Source organism: Equus przewalskii, chromosome 2 (genome assembly GCF_037783145.1).
Source record: "Equus przewalskii isolate Varuska chromosome 2, EquPr2, whole genome shotgun sequence".
NCBI classification, from domain to species: Eukaryota; Metazoa; Chordata; class Mammalia; order Perissodactyla; family Equidae; genus Equus; species Equus przewalskii.
The window spans coordinates 50,560,255-50,576,322 of record NC_091832.1 but is presented as its reverse complement, the minus strand read 5'-3'; the positions used below and the strand labels follow the sequence as shown (position 1 = coordinate 50,576,322).

Genomic DNA, 16,068 nt, shown 5'->3' with positions numbered 1-16,068 from the left:
TCGAAGGGCAGCAGTGAGCAGAGCGGCACCCTCCATGTCCTCCTGGAGTGTACGCTGTGGAGGGGACAGAGATATGAAAGCACTAAACCCTTTCAATTTCATTGCAATCTGGGTAACCGCCAGAGAGAGGCCCCAGGGGTCAGGCAAGTGTGTGTCAGAGGGGTCCAAGGGGAGGAGGGGGGCCTCGAAGAGATGAGTGTCCAGCTTGTTGCCAGCTTCCCCTCCAGCCCCCCGCATGTTCCCCCCTCTCCCGTGTCTCCACCTTCTTGGAGGAGCTTTACACGGGGCATTAACATAAGTCAACACCAGCCTGGCTCCTGGGCCCCAGGTGCTGCCAAGGGGCCTGGTTACTCGCAGAGTCAGTTTTTGTGGCAGAGTCAATATGCACAGGATTACAGCACACACGGATTTCTGTTTTACAGTCTTCTCGGAGCCTCAGTGCTCTCTGGTTTTCTGTGTAAATATAAGTCAGTTGATTCTTCCTGATCCCTGATTTTATCAGCAGAACTTGAATTTCTTGCCCCATTTCCTATGTTCAGACAGCCATGCTTGTCTGTGTCCGTGTCTACTGGGTGTATCTGTGTTTCTGTGTATTTCTGTGTTTATATGTGTGTGTCTCTGTGTGTATCTGTGTGTCTTTGTGCATGTCTGTGTGTGTACCTGTGCATGTGTGTGTGTGTCTGTATGTCTGTGTATTGCCGCATGTGTCTGTGTATCTCCGTGTATATCTATGTGTGCATGTCTGTGTGTGTCCATGCGTGTATGTAGAATGCTCTGATGTGGGCGTTTTCGTGCAGGTGTTTGGATGTGGTTATGGGACTTCTTTTCAGTCCCTGTTTGACCCCTCCCCATCCCTGACAACGAGTGTCACCAGAGGTTTCTCATGTGCATGCAGAGTGCCCTCCCTGGTGCCTGCCCCCAGCCACCCGCCTCTTCCCACTCAGGCCCACCTTGCTCCCAGGCTCCTTCTCCACTGACCCATCGGTTCCGTGACCCACCTCTTTCTCATTCCTAGTGGGATGCAGATGCCGTGTGTGCCCACTTCTTCTGTGGACCAGCCCCTCTCAGGCCACACCTACTACCCCCTGATGTTAGTAGTCCAAATTTGCTGACCCAAAGTGATGTGTGTGTGCTTGCACGCATGTGCACGCTAATGCATGCATACGTGTCGTGTCTTTCCCCTCTTGGGAATGAAAACTAAAACAACTCAAGTGCCTGGGACTCCGTCCTGATTCATCTCCCAGATTAGATTACTTGAGTCCTTTCCATGGCCAGCCTGCACGCAGTCAGCGTGTGATTGCTGAATGAAGCGCAGGGGGTCGGAGAGGAGAGCGCACCTTTTTAAAGTGCGGAATATGAGCGTGGCATACATGTATTAACTCAGGTAAACCACACCCCACTCTGAGCGTCAGTGTAAGGGTTGTCTTCGTTTGCAGATGAGGAACAAAGGCTGAGAGAGGGCCAGCAACTCACCTGACACCAACACCTAGAAAGTAGCAAGCTGAACTTCGACCCCAAGCAGTCTGGGTCCTGAGACCAGAACAGCCGGTGCGTGATGTTGTTCAAGGAAGAGGTGACTTCCTGCGGAGAAAGTCCTCAGACCTGGTAAGGAGAGCACAGGGAAAGGAGGGCAGCACTCACCTGAAAATACTCTTTCGGGGGAGTTGGGGCAGGTGGAGCCTGGCAGGGGCCTGGCACCAGGCTGGAAAGAGCACAGGATTTGCAGCTGGACAGACCTGCCTGCCCTGCCAGCCCTGCCCCTGACGGGCCCTGAGCCTTGGTCAAGCTGTCCCCTCCCGCAGGGAGCCTGCCTAAGGACCGTCGGCTCGCCTAACCAAGACGTGACGCTCCGACTGCGGTCAGGGACCGGGAGACGTGGCGGCGTGGTCGGCCCGTGGGCGCACCTCCCGCCGCCGCCCCCACCGGGCAGTCCATGGTTTTGTTTGCCTCGCCCGAGGGGCGCCGTTCTGCTGGGACACAGGACACAGGAGAGCCGGCTGAGCTCGCTGGCGGTGGGCTGCAGGCTGAATCCGGGCGTGGCGGCCGCCGTACAAAGCGCAAGTCCTGGACTCCGGGACTCCCGATCGCTCGCTGCGCCAGGGTGCCCAGGAACCTGCGTTTTACAAGTTGGTCATCACACACCCGGCCGTTTGAGGACCGCCACTCCCAGTCCACAGGGTCACTTTCACCTCCTGAAGGTGGAGGCCGCCTCGCCCCCAGGGAGCCTCGTTGGATCTGCAGGTGCCCTGGGCTAACCCTGGAAGCCACGCCCTCTTTCAGGGTGCTAGGGGGAGAGGGGCAGGGTTGATGGCATCGTTTCCTGACCTGGGGCCCACCTGGCGTGGCCAGAGCCCCCTGCTCTGGCTGACCACCATCGCTGTCCACACTGCTCACCATGTGGAGCTTGCGTGCTCACAGCTGAAGCCACACGCAGTGAAAGGGGCACTATTGGCCCCCTAGGCCCTGTGCCTGTCTGCAGCCCACAGACTCCAGGAGGCGTGCTGCGGCCCACAGCCTCCTCCTCCCTGGTGCTGGGTGCTCCCCTCGCTCCCCCACAGCCCCACTGCAGGACCAGGAGTCTTGCTCCCAACGCTGCTTCTGCTCACAGAGCCCGTGTTGAGAGCTGGAAGGCTTCTCAGTATTTGCAATGAATTTTCTAGGTTGCGGTGGAACCAGCCCACTCCATGAGCAAAATCTATAGTGCTGAGAAGTGGCAGAAAATTGGCAAGGCTTAATAAACCTCACGCCTGACGCGCTCCTGTGGCTGTATAGCAAAGGAAAACAAATATATTGACTAATTCCTCTCGCAAGAACATCCATAAATTACAGCTGTTTGAAACCAGCCCGGTGTGAAAAAACGTTACGGATGATGTAATTTGCACCATTATAGGTGTAATGACGCCGCTCCCAGGTTGAGCTGCAGCCTCTCAACTCCGAGTGTGGGAAGGGCCAGCACCCCCGGAGACCTGTGGTTTGGGGGAGGAGGAGAATGGCACCTTCCACTTGCCATCTCAGAGTCCCCTCCCACCAAGGCTCCTGTGACCCTCGTAACTGCCCCCTTGTGAAGGTTCAGTCTGTGGACTGGGGGACGCAGAGCTGACTCAAGTTTATCGACCTTGCCATGGCCCCATGCTCTGGACGGAGGGCCTTACACAGGCCAGAGTCCACTTCTGTGCCAGGGTCACTCCCACTGTCGCATACCCGCCTCAGAGATTACACTGCCAGACGCTGATCCTCCTCTCAGAGGCTCCTCCCCCGCAGAGCTGTCTGATGGGACCCGGGACTGCAGACCCCTTTGTCTCCCCAGCTCATCTCAGGTACCAAGAGCAGTATCTCTCCCTCTGAGGGTGTTTCCTCGACTCGGCTGGGAGAGGAGCTGCACTCCTGTCTGAAAGTGCCTCCTGCCAGAGCTAGTGGATGTTCCAGCCATGCTGAACTAGGTTGAAGCCAGCCCCAGGCCCCTGGGGTTGTGTTCAACTGCGCCGTTTTCCCCACTGAACAGCTGGGGACCAGCCCACAGGATTAGACCACAGCAATGACTCGAGTGGGCCTAGAGCTCCAGTCTCCTGTCTCCTTGGCCTACATCCTTCCTCATACCAAGCTTAGGGGCACAGCAGAGTCACCTGGGGTGCTTGAAATGTAGGCTCCAGGGCTCCAACCCCAGAGACTCTGAGTCTGTATTTTTTAAATGATAGTCAGGAAGTCGTGATGCAGCCAGGTTCAGAACTCCTGGGGTGGACCACAGGGCCTTCTGGGGAAAGCTGGATTGCTGTGTCTTTCCTTGGCACCCTTTACTGGCCAGAGACCCAGGGACACAGTGGTTTTGTCACTGGAGCTCTTGCACCCTGATTTGCGATTCCCCAGGCTATGCTGAATGAACCCCCTTTTCCCAGAGCTCTCACTGATACAGGAGCAGGGAAACATGGGCCCCTCCACTGGCTAGACTCTTTGAGAAGGGGAGAAGGGAACAGGAGGGTACGAAGGGGAGGGCCAGTGGCTGGGCAGAGGGACAGCGCTGGCCTCAAAAAACGGGCTTCAATCAGCTTCATTACGTGGCTTGATCTGCTTATTGGACAAGGGGTCGGCTTATGTAGCGTTTCTGGGTGCTGTGTTCTCCCTGTGTCAGGAGGGGCTCTCCACCACCCCCAGGAGCCTAAAGAGGCCCCTGCCCCAGGCCTGGTGCCCACTAGCTCCTGTGCAGCAGGCGTGGGGGAGCAAGGACAGCTCTGCTGACGCAGGTGGACACCCGTTGGGTTTGATTGCAGTAATTGCTTGCTTGATGTTTCGTATTTGTCTACACAGACCCTGTCAGTGGAAGCCACCCACTCAGTTTCTCTTGTAAAGCTTCTTGCTCTCCCCTCTCTCATACGCACACGCTCATGCATACACACAAATACACATGGCCACAGGCCCAGCCTGGCCCACTCCCTGCCATCTATTCACCAGGCAAAAATAGCCGCAGACATGCTCACGGACGAGTCTGATTGGGCTGTGGGTTGCTCTCCTCCTGCTCTGATGGAGACCTAAAAGCCGCCCACCGTCTCCTTGTCTCCTTGTTTCCTCCTGAGAGCCTGCATGGGGTGGGGAGGGATGCAGGCTCCCGCTCCCCTCTCTCCCCGCCTTGTCTTAGAGCCTGCTTCCTGGAGCCTGCAGGGCACACAGGCTGACAGTCACGAAGAGGACTTCTGTTGAATTGTGTGTTGAGAAGGGAGGCCAGATTTGTTTGGTGGACGTGTAAACTAGATGTGTGTACAAGGTCGATGGAGAGTCTAAAGACCACTCAGACAGAGCAATTCTGCATCGACTGGGATTCAGAAAAGTCGGAGCTGTCTTAGCTACGTCCTGCCTGGCTGGGAGAATTTGCTAAGGCCCTCCTCCCCAGTCACCATGTGTTGGTTGTTGTTGTTTAGTTTAGTTTTAATTTTATTTTTAAAATTATCAAACAGTAACGTTGAGTGTGTTCGGGGTGTACAGTTTCATGAATTTTAGCACCTGCTTGTATTCATGTGGCCATCACCACAATCAGGATACAGGACACTTCCATCACCTCCCAAAACGTCCTTGGGCTTTCCTTTGCTGGCCACACCTGCCCAGCCCTGATTTGATCTCCATCACTGTTGCTTTGTCTTTCCCTCGTGTCATATGAATGGAATGAGACAGTATGTAACCTTTTGAGACTGCTTTCTTTCCCTCAGCATGACGCCTTTGAGTTCATCCAAGGTGTCTCACGTATCGACAGCTTGCTCTGTTTTTATCGTTGAGTGCTACCGCATTGCGTAGATGTGCCGTGATTTACGTATCCATTCATCCACTGAAGGCGTTCGGTTGATAATTATGAATAGAGCTTCTATAAACACTCGTGTATAAAGTTTTGTGTGAACCTAAATTTTTGTTTCTCCAGAGGAAATGCCCAGGAGTGGGATTGCTGGATCATGTGGAGATAGACGTTTAACTTTATAAGAAATCACCAACCAACTTTCTAGAGAGGCTCTGCCGTTTTGCATTCCCACCAGCAACGTCTGAGTTCTCGCTAAGTCTGGATTCTCACTAGCACTTGGCACTATCAGTATTTTTTATTTTAGACATTCTAGTAAGTATATAGCGGTATCTCATCGTGCCTTTAATTTACATTTTCCTAATGGCTAATGATGTTGAACAATTTTTCATGTGCTTATGTGACATCTGTTTTGTTGAGTATCAGTTAAGTCTTTTCACCATGTTTAAATCTGGGCTTTTGGTTTTTTACTCCTGCGTTTTGAGAGTTCCCTCTATATTTTGGATCGAGTACTTCGTTGGGCATGTGATTTGCAGATATTGCCTCCCAGTCTGTAGCTTGTCTTCCTGTTCTTTTAACAGTGTCTTAAAAAGAGCTTTGATTTTTGACGTGGGTCAGTTTCTAATTCCCCTTTCCAGAGCGCACCCAGCGGTCCTGCCGAAGAACGCTTTGGCCACTCTCAGTCACAGAGATTTTCTCCTTTGTTGTTTTCTAAAAGCTTTATAATTTTATTTTTTGACATTTAGATTTATGAGAATATATATATATATGTATTGTGTGTGTGTGTGTGAGGAACGTTGGCCCTGAGCTAACATCTATTGCCTTCCTCTTTTTACGCCAGATGACTCCACAGTGTGGCTTGATGAGTGGCACTGGCTGCACCCCCAGGATCCGAACCTGCGAACCTGGGGCCACAGAAGCAGAACTCGTGAACCTAACCACTGCACCACCAGGTGGGCCCCTATAATAGATTTTAAGTTAATTTTTGTATATGGTGCGATGTTTATGGTAAGGTTTATTATTATTTTGCAGAAGGATGTCTAATTGTCCCAACAGCATTTGTTGAAAAGACTACCTTTCTCCACTGAATAACTTTTGCACACATATAAAAAATGAAACCATTTGTGTGAGCCATCTCTTCATCAGGGCCACATTGTCTTGATTACTGTGGCTGTGTAGTATGGCATAAAATCGTGTAACTGGATTCCTCTAGCTTTTCTCTTCTCTTTCAAAATTCTTTTAGCTATTCGAGTTACTTACACATTTTAGAATAAGCTTGTCTATTCTACAAGATATATAGAAAAATCCTTGTGGAGACTTTAATAGAATTACATTAAACCTATAGTTTGCGGAGAACTGGCACCCTGCCTATACTGAGTCTTCCAGTCCGTGAACAGAAGACGTCTCTCCATTTATTTAGGTCATCTTTGATTTCTTTCATCAGCCTCCTGTGGTCTTCAGCAGACAGATTCTGCATATGTTATATTAGATTTATACCAAAGTATTTCAGTCTTTTGGAACTACTCTAAGTGGCATTGTTGTGGTTTCAAATTGTATATTTTAGTATATAGAAATGCAATAAATTTTTATGTGTTGACTTCATGCTCCGTAACTTTGCTAAACTCTAATATTAGTTCTAAGAGATTTATTATTTTCAGTATTATTATTGTAGATTCCTTGGGATTTTCTACACAGAAAATCACGCCATCTACAGATAGGGACAGTTTTATTTCTTTATTTCCAATTTTTATGCCTTAAATTTACTGTTCTTGCTGTGTTATTTTGCTGGGGCTTCTAGTCAGTATGGAATGGAAGTGGTGAGTGGGCATGATCGCCTTGTTCCTGATCTTTGGAGAAACATTTGATCTTTTACCGTTAAATATTATGTTAGTTGTAGAGTTTTTATAAACATATTTTATCAGGTTAAGAAAGTTCCTTCTATTCTTGGTTGGTTTGGAATTTTTATCACCAATGCATGTTAAATTTTTTAAATGCTTTTGCTGCATCAATTGGTATGATCATATGGTTTTTCTTCAGTAGATGGTTCATATGGTGGATTTGATTGTTTTTTTCCAAATATCAAATCAGCCTTTCATTCCTGGGATAGACCCCACCAGTCATAGTGTATTATTCCTTTTATATATTGATGGGTTTTAGTTGTTAATATTTTGGCGATTTTTTTTTTCCAGAGGAAGATTTGCCCTCAGCTAACATCTGTGCCTATCTTTGTCTATTTTGTAGTATATGGGACACTGCCACAGCATGGCTGCTAACAGAGTGGGGCAGATCTGCACCCAGGAACCAAACCTGGGCCACCGAAACAGAGCACACTGAACCGCTGGGCCATGGGGCCAGCCCTATTTTGGTGGTTATTTTTATGTCTATATCCGTCAGGGATATGGATCTATAATTTTCCTTTTTGGACTTTCTTTGTCTGATTTTGGTATCAGGATAATGGTGACCTCATAAAATGAGTTTAAAAGTGTCCCCTCCTCTTTCATTTTCTGGAAGCGATTGTGTAGAATCCTTAAATGTTTGGTAGAATTTGCCTGTGAAGCCATCTAGGCTTGCGATTTTCTGTTTCAGGAGTTTTTTTTTACCTGTGGATTTAATTTCTTCAATAATTATAAGACTATCCAGATTATCTGCCCCATGTTGGGTGAATTTTGGTAGTTTGTGATTTTTGAGAAATTAGCCCATTTCATTCAAGTTGTCAACTTGATGTGTGTAGAGTTGTGCATGGTGACTCCTTACTATCCTAACGACTGCGGAGTCTTATGTTAGCAATAGATGCCACACTATCCTAACGTCTGCGGAGTCTGATGTTAGCAATAGACGTCATCTTTTTCTTCAGTCTTGCTGGAGGTTTGTCGTGAGATTTTCTTTTATTTCATTCGTTTTTCTCTCTTGTTTTTGTTCTGAATGTCATTGTTTTCTGATCTCATCTTTACTATTTCTTTCCTCCTGCATGCTTCACGAGTGTTTTGCTCTTCTTTCTCTTAAAACAGAAGCTTAGATTATTTTGGGGTGGCCTGTCCTTGGCCCCAACACCATCTAAGTACTGTCCAAGAACTTGAATATTAATGTCTTGTTGGCTGGACCACCTGTTCCCAGGGAGTAGATAGATGCATTAGGCTATCTTCACCTGAGTCCATTAAACATTCAAGTCTCTCACCTCTTCTTGTTCTGGTTTTGGGATCACTAAGCAAACTTCCTTATAAGCAATTTTATTTTAATATTAAAGCAAGAACTATAGGATAGCAACAGAAAATTAAACACATGCATCTACTTTTTCTTCCTTCTGAAACTCTGCTGAACTCATAGTAAAGGGATTTCTCAAAAAGGCATGAATCTGGAACGAAAATGAAATGGGGTGAGGAGATAACAGCAAAAAATCTTTGGAGGTGGAAAGTATGTGGATGAGCAGTAAATTAGCAGGGCCAAGGAGACGGAATTCTACAGAGGCAGTGAAGAAAATGGAGAAGCAGCCCAATTTATGTTTACAAACCCTCAAACATTATAATAATTGGCAGCAGCAGGAATGGCTGAAACAAGGCGCGAAGAGAGGGCCTAATAGCAGGAGGGCTCATTTTAAGTCTCTTTAGAAGAAGTTCGATCCCCAAATCCTCTCTCCCACACTGTCCAGCTCCATGACTCCCCATCCTGGCGGAGACCAGAGGTTATTTCCTAGAAGGGCACAGCAGAAGAGCTCTGATGTGGGAATTCCAAGCACGGCTCATTACGTGGGTTCCACTGAAAACAGGGGGACCCGGTGAGACCCCTACTCTCGTCTGCTTCCCATTGTCCCCAGTACCCTGGCAGCTATAAATTTAGTTTTCAAGCAAGAGGCTAGAAAGGGCTTCTCCAGGGATCCAATCGGCCCAGGAAGAATCCAGTCCAAGAAGAATGGAACAAAGTCACTGAGGTGGGAGTCTCCCATTGAAGCAGGCCCACCAGTGTAGCCAGTGTGACAGGACGTCACCGAGGCCCATCGTGCACTGAGTGCTTCTAGACTCCCTGTCTTAAAGACGACCAGACAGCTAAGGAGAATGAGAGACCTGAGGAAAACCTCCACAGGAAAAATAGACACCAGAATAAAGAAATAGAAAAAGGCAACTTGATGGAAAAGAGACTACACAAAGAGCACAAAAATAAAATTAAAACCATCAGTAATATCTTTAGAGAAATAAGAGAATATATTGCAATCCTGAAACAAGAACATGATATTTTACAAAGGAACCTTCAGAGAATAAGATCACTTAGAAATTAAAACTATGATGGCAGAAAATAAAAACTTAACAGAAGAGTTGGGAGATAAAGTTAAGGAATTCTCAGAGAAAGTAGAGGCCAAAGTAAAAAAGTGAAAAACAGGAGGAAAATGATTTAGCAAATTAGAAGACCTACCTGGAAGACTAATATCTGAATAACAATTCCAGAAAGAGCAAACAGAGGAACAGAAAGGATGAAATCATCAAATCCATCATTTAAAGAAATTTCCCCGATTTGAAAGACGTGAGTTTCCAGATTGAAAGAGCCAGTGAACGCTCAAACAACGAGGGCTAACAGCCCCACCTTGGCACACCTTTGAGAAATCTCAGAACACTGGGACTGAAAGAAGATCCTACAAGTTTCCAGGGAGGAAAGAAGGGGTAGACCACATACGAAGGACAAGCAACCAGAATGACTTTGACTTCTCCACAGCAACACTGGAAGTTAGGACTACTCAATTTTGATGCAAAATGATTTGCAGCCTGAAATGCTATATCCATTCAAATGCTCAATCATGTATATGGATAGAATAAAGACATTTTCAGATACAAAATTGATGGGGCTCAGGGCAGGCTGCCCCAAGATGCGCCACTCTGGTATGAGGATTATTTCGGGTTGAAGACAACAAAGGCTCAGAAGACTCAGGAAGAACATTTGACCTTCCCCTAAACTGCCTGAAAGAATTTAACATGGAAGGCCTGTCCCAGGAAGGGGCCAAGACCCTAAGACAGCCAAGTTTAATGCAAAATTGTGTGACAGACAGGCACCAATAAACCCATTTTTGGCCTAGCAAAACTTGTTTATCGAATATTTGCATTTCCATCCCCTCCCCTCTGAAATCCCAAACCACTACCCCAACATCCTTCTTTGCCTTTAGCTGAAGATGATATTTATGGTGGCAGCTTGGGCCAGATGGCTGAGTTGCTCAGTTTTCCTGGGTTTCTTCCACCTGTACCTGTTATTAAACATGTTTGATTTTCCTCCTGTTATTCTGTCTCACGTCAGTTTAATTCACAGCCCAGCCAGAAGGACCTAGAGTGGGTAGAGGCACTGTCTTCATCCCTGATAAAATGTCTCACAATATTTACCTCCAAGGCACCTCTTCTTGGGAAGCTACTGGAAGCCATGCTCCACCAAGACGAGATGGCACACTGAGCAAGAGGGGGACGTGAGTTATAAGAAACACGTCTGTATACAGGAGATCAGCAAAGGGAAGCCTAGGATGAGGGGAAAGCAGGGGCCCAGGACATATCGAGGGCAAGTGACGCAGACCAGAGCAGCTGAGAAGGCTCTGAGAGAGACTTCTCCAAGAAAAAGAAGCTAATAGAGTAATGGGTCCAAATATAGTGAAAGGAGATTCAGACAACAGGTGGAGAGTTTGTGGCTGAAATGTGATAAACACACAAAAAATGAACAAATGAGACAGTAAAATTAAAAAAGACAAAACAGAAAACTGTGCTGAGAAGGAAGAGTAACCACAGTGTGCCCCAGGCGCAGCCATGAGTCGTGTCTGCACGGTGGTGACAATAACGGACGCTCGGTGAATACGGCAACCCCAATTACAGCCTGTCTGCATTGGGGAATGTGGGGACGGGATGAGAGAATGTCCATGTGGTGGGCTTGAGGGGATAAGACCAAGCTCACACCTCAACTTTCATAAGAAGTCGGGAGACAAGCCCAACATTGGTAAAATTCAAGAACTGGCTAGACATGCATGTAATTTAGAGGAATGGAGAGAAATATTGAACAAATCAGCTATAAGTACTGAAAGTGTTTGGTTCTGGTGACTGATCAACAGAGGAATGGAGGAAAGGGGGAGAGGCTGCTGTTTGCCTTCTAAGGCATGGATGGAATGATGGGTGAATGCATGTCTGAGAAAGAAAAGGTAAGAAAAAGTAAGAAAACAAAAAGGAATAAAAGTAAATTTGGGGGCCGGCCCAGTGGCACAGCAGTTAAGTGCCCACGTTCCACTTCGGCGGCCTGGGGTTCACCAGTTTGGATCCCAAGTGCGGACATGGCACCGCTTGGCACGCCATGCTGTGGTAGGCGTCCCACATATAAAGCAGAGGAAGATGGGTACAGATGTTAGCTCAGGACCAGTCTTCCTCAGGAAAAGAGGAGGGCTGGTGGTAGTTAGCTCAGGGCTAATCTTCCTCAAGAAAAAAAAAAGTAAATTTTCTGCTCATATGAAGTTTCAAGCAAAAATAAATAGATACATAAATGATTAAATAAATATAAATAAAGGTGTTACGAGGCCATCACAGGAAAGCTGGAAATGCTACAACACGTGGTAGACTGCACTGCTCGTTGTTTGCAGTCTTCACTGCCCTTCCAGCTCCTTCCCTCGCCATGAGCGTCACAGGCCCCTCCCAGTGGCAGCCTAACGACCCCTCCCCCAGTGACGACTCCAGGCTTGGCTATAGGAGCTTTCTTGACCAATGAAATGTGACTGAAAGTGACATGCAATGTCCCAGCAGAAGCTTTAAGAACCATTCTGATTTCGGCTACTGTTCTTTTCTCCACAATCTGTCTCAGACGGGAGCAGTTTCTTTATTGAACACGCAAGACATGTGAAACAGAATGGCTGTTGACCCACAGACACATGCAGCATGAGCAGGAACTAAACCCAGAGAAAGCTGAACAAGATGATACGTGCAAGAAAAAACGAACGGAATCCCATCGCCAGCACTGCGTGGTAGTAACGTGTAGGCTCTGATATTGTGTGCCACGCACTGCCCCTCCCAATGCCTCCCACCCCTGACACTCGCAGTGTCTCCCTTACAGACAGTGTACCTCTGTGCCCCTCGATGGTGGCCAGTGGGATGTGGGCAGAAATGATGCAGCACAGGCTTGTGCAGTGGTGCTCACCCCCTGTGCTTTGGCCGTGAGAAGAAACGCCTCGATAGCATGGGAGCTTGAGACAAATGTGATCTGAGCCTCCCTGGCAGTCCCATTTCTTGCATCCTGATGGAGAGACACCCCAGCAACGCATCAAAACTGAGTGCTTGCTGTTTATGCCTCGGGTGGTTTGTTACACAGCACTTCCTGGTAACCGATGACTGATACAGACACCTGGCCTTCAATATGAGCATTTATTATTTCCCCAAGTGGGATCGTACTATGCTGTTTTATAACTTTTCACTTAATTTATGACCACTTCATGTAACTATGCATTCTCTTAAGTAGATAGCACTGTATTATTGCATATTTAAACAGATGTCTGCGGCTCAACTTTTAACTTTTTCTATTTCATAACTTTATAAATAATTATGTGATAAAGAATTTTCACATATAAAGATTTTTACACATGCAAGATTATTTCCTTATATTAAATTCCAAGGTATGTGACAAAGTAATAAGTCTTTGATACTTATATTTATCAGAATTTTATATAAATGCCCATTTCCCAACATTTCACCAACATTGAATGTTATTATTCCTTAAATTGTTTGCAAATTTGAAAGGCAAAAAATGACACTATGTTTAATTTCTATTTCTTTGTTTACTAGAGAGGTTGAATTCTGTTATTTTTTTTAAAGATTTTACTATTTTTTTTTTCCTTTTTCTCCCCAAAGCCTCCCCTCCTCTGGTATATAGTTGTATATTCTTCACTCTGGGTCCTTCTAGCTGTGGCATGTGGGACACTGCCTCAGCGTGGTTTGATGAGCAGTGCCATGTCCGCGCCCAGGATTCGAACCAAGGAAACACTGGGCCGCCTGCAGCAGAGCACGCGAACTTAACCACTTGGCCATGGGGCCAGCCCCTGAATTCTATTTTTTCATTAGTGCTATTGAGGTAGAATGCACAAATTTTAAACGTACAATTCAATGATTTCTCCCTAATTTTGCAAAGTTATGCAACCATCACAGCAATCCAATTTTGGAACATTTCTGTTACCCCCTAACAGCCCTGGGGCCCACTGGCAGTCACTTCTTCTTTCCTGGGCCCTGGTCACCCCTGTCTCCCTGGGCGCCCTGGTTCTGCCTCTTCCGTGAACTCCCTCTGCTCTCTGCTCCTTAGCCCGTCGGAGCGCGGAAGCTTGTGACCCTGGTTCATAAGACCGGCTCAGAGACTAACTCCGTGACCGCAATGAAAACACAAATATCCTGCCTGCTGCTGTCCGTCCTCCGGCCGGGCAGCGCCTCCCCCGTCCCCACCGCCTCCCCCGCCCCCCACGGCTCCGCCGCCCCCCAGGGCTCCTCCGCTGGCTTGTGGCTCTGGGCGCGAAGAGCGAAGAGCGCTTCTGGAGAGACCTGCCGCGACAGCCGTCTGACTCCGGGTCTCCAGGGGCCTTAACCGCTGTTTAAGAGGGTGCGTTCGAGGGCGTCCTGATTGCCCTTCGGGTGGGAAGTCCCATGTGTTTGCTCATTACTGAACCCCCAGCCCTGGGCTGCTTTCTTTTTTTCTTTTTAGTTTGCTATTTCCCCTTAATTTTGTCGGCAGTATCTTTAGAACTTTAGAAATACTCGAATGTTTGTGTAGTCAGGCTTGTGATTTTTTTTCTTTACAGTTTCTTCCTTTACTTTTGTGCTTAGACGTGCCTTTCCTACACGAAGGCAGACAAATATTCACTCAGATTTTCTTCTAGTTCTCTATGTATTTTTAATAAAAAACTTTAGTGCTTTTATTTGTTTGGCGTTTCTGTTGGTTTATAGTGTGAAGAGTTCAATGTGAAGCAGCTGTGTTTTTACAAACAGTTAACAAATTACCCCAACTTCATTTGTGAGAGAAATCCATCATCTCCTCCCTCCCGGGTGGGAAATGCCGCCTTTCCTGGATCCTCAGTTCCCGCCTGTGCTCAGTTCTGTCCCTAGGCTTTCTAGCACGTGCTGTGGCTGTGTCTATTTTGGGGCCAGTACTACATAGATCAAGGAAGCTTCTGATGATAGCGATGCTTTGTACTAGCATATCGTCATTATAGAGGTAGTGGCAGGAGAGTGCTCGGTCTTCAGGAGCAGCTCTGAGCTTCTACACCTCTGGTCTCAGCCGGGAGAGTCTGAGGCTGCGCTGACGGAGAGCCTCTCTCTTGATGTCCTAGCAAAGTCCTATTTCTGGATCTACCAGGTGGCAGACCAGCCAGATGCCTGTTCTGCATGCTGCTTACCTTTAAATTTCCACGTCAGGGCTCTCAAATCCAAGCTTTCCAGACAAAGCTGGGAGCAAATGTGGTTGAAATAGACTGGGTGTCAGAGGATATAGAGAAGGAGGGTCTGTGGGCACCCAGAGAGCACACGCCTATTTAGAGACATTAATGGTTTAAAGGCAAGGCATCAAGTGGGCTGGATTGGGCACAAGGACACACATTTCCACCTCTGACCTATATAGCAACTGTGTGGTAATGCATAGTTTATTTGTAGGTTGTTTTATTTGATTCCTACAACCCTTTGAAATAGATATTACCAATTGCTTGGTTTTTGGGGGGTTTTTTGGTGAGGAAGATTCACCTTGAGCTAATATCCGTTGCTGATATTCCTCTTTTTTTTCCTACTTGAGGAAGATTAGCCCTAAGCTAACATCTGTGCCAATCTTCCTCTACTTTGTATGTGGGGTGCCTCCATAGCATGGCTGATGAGTGGAGCAGGTCTGCGCTGGGGATCCGAACCCATGAACCTGTGCTGCTGAATTGGAGCACGTGGAACTTTAACCACTTGGCCACGGGGCTGGCCCCACCCAATTGCTCATTTTGCAGCACACACACTATGTCTTCAAGAGGCTGAATAGCTTGCATAAGGCTGCATAGCTAACGCATCGTCTAGTGGACCCAGGACTCTGACCTGATGCGGAGTCTGTTCTCTCGCCTCTGCACCACATGACAGTGCCATCCTCACCGAGGACGGGGACAACAAGGCCAGGAGCTTTTGTGGGGGAAGGATGAGCTATTTTTGTTATTGAATCTAAAAATACCAGAATCTAAGTGACCTACAAAATACGAATAAGCCTGACTCTGGCTGAATTCCAAACGTCAGGGTGCAAAACAGGGAGAAGGGACACCAGGCAGCGAGGGCTCTGTCGGGGGGCCTGTGCACGTCTGGCTGGAACATCTGGAGGCAGCCTGGCCAGAGAGGCTGCGGCCTGGGCAGCCCGGGGCTTTTCCCTGGCTTGTGGTCCCAGCCATTTACGAAGCTCCCAGAGAGGGGGTGGTAGAAATGAGGCAGGGACTTTTAGATTGCCAGGTCACTTCCAAAGCCGATGCTGCCTCTCTCCCTCCGTCTCTCCCCCTCCCCCTCCCCTTTCCTGCCTGTGTCGCTGGTGTTCCATGCTCTAAGGGTGGACGGCGCCTGGATGTTGCTGTGCAGAGCAGGAGGAAGACTCTTCTCTCTGTAACTCCAAGATTCAGCAGCTTCGAGTCATTCTGAGCAACTTGCTCAAGGTAGACGTGAAGGCTGATGGAAAGAAGACTGTCTTTTCCTAAACCTGCTCCCCTCTCCCCCCACATAGCAGCTGGGCCAGGGGCTCACAGGCCACAGGGCCTCCCCGCCATTTGAAAGGAGGGGTTCAAAGCAGCTGGGGAATGAGACAATCTT

General features: G+C 47.8%; 1 long non-coding RNA gene across 8 annotated transcripts in view; it reads left to right on the top strand.

Moving 5' to 3' along the window:
• Positions 1 to 1,450: 1,450 nt before the first annotated feature.
• Positions 1,451 to 16,068, top strand: part of LOC139081196 (uncharacterized) — a 33,431-nt gene continuing 18,813 nt past the window's right edge. For 7 of the 8 annotated variants that reach the window (XR_011536325.1, XR_011536329.1, XR_011536321.1 and 4 more), the window contains exons 1-2: positions 1,451 to 1,605; positions 6,117 to 6,228. This is a non-coding gene — a long non-coding RNA (uncharacterized lncRNA). Of the gene's footprint in view, positions 1,606 to 5,401; positions 5,591 to 6,116; positions 6,229 to 16,068 lie in introns of all 8 variants that reach the window. The other variant, XR_011536320.1, reaches the window with a different exon arrangement.